The 815-nt window shown below is 63.3% G+C and overlaps 1 protein-coding gene across 1 annotated transcript in view; it reads left to right on the top strand.

The window, feature by feature from the left end:
- The window catches only part of Slc12a5 (solute carrier family 12 member 5), a 39,833-nt gene that overhangs the window by 12,022 nt on the left and 26,996 nt on the right, over nt 1-815 (top strand). The window lies entirely within an intron of this gene.

The following is an 815-nucleotide window of genomic DNA, read 5'->3' as shown; positions in this document are numbered from 1 at the left end:
AAAAAGTCGTGTGTAAGAATTGCGCTCCATTGGAATGCGCCGGGCGCTGTCCGAGGTGCTGGAACGCGCCGCGCCGCGGGCAGCACTGAGGCCGAGGGGTTGTCGTTCCCCGTGGCCTGGCGGGCATACTTGAGCTGGCCATGCCGAGGAAGCGGTGGGAAGGGGGTGCAAGAGCTAGTGCGGACTGATGTGCAGCTCGACGGGCGGGAGCAGGGCTCCTTCCAACGAGAGGGGACCCGGGTGTCCTGGCGCAGAGCGGGGACCCGCGGCACCAGGAGGCTCAGTCTGCTGCAGTCCCTTGCTTCGAGACTTCCAGATAGAAAGTGGGGGGACAGGTGGCTACAGGGCTTGGGGTGTATGACAACCCTCATCTGAACTGCGGTGTCCCCTTGGTGCAATCCGGGCCCCTCCCCCAGGGCTTCTCGAGGTCCGACCTCAGACTGAAGCCGCCTCTCCATAGATTTCCAGCTGTACTTTATGGGATCACCCTCTCCATTAGCTTTCCCGGGGCTTCTTATTCAGGACGGGAAGCAAGACCACCCTCCTTTCTTCCCTCTTTCCCCTTCCCCTTGGTCCTCTAGGCGGTAGTGTGGTTTCCAGGGCGGAGCAGGGGGGTCTTCCTAGTTAGCTCTGCTAGTGAGGCCTCAGCAATGGGGTCCCAGTGACTGAATTCCCGGCGCAGCGGCGCGGGCACTGCAGACGCGCTGCGGTGGGTGCGGAGACTCGCCAAGAGCCCAGGGGCTCGGAGCAAGTCTTTTTGCTGCTCCAGCTCTCCCCCAGCCCCCGCGGTTTCCCTGCTCCGAGGTCTTGGGTCC

The sequence above is a fragment of the Fukomys damarensis genome, unplaced genomic scaffold (assembly GCF_012274545.1).
Source record: "Fukomys damarensis isolate Sample0158 unplaced genomic scaffold, DMR_v1.0_HiC HiC_scaffold_22, whole genome shotgun sequence".
Classification (NCBI taxonomy): domain Eukaryota; kingdom Metazoa; phylum Chordata; class Mammalia; order Rodentia; family Bathyergidae; genus Fukomys; species Fukomys damarensis.
The sequence above is the reverse complement of the archived record's forward strand: the minus strand, read 5'-3'. Positions and strand labels throughout refer to the sequence as shown.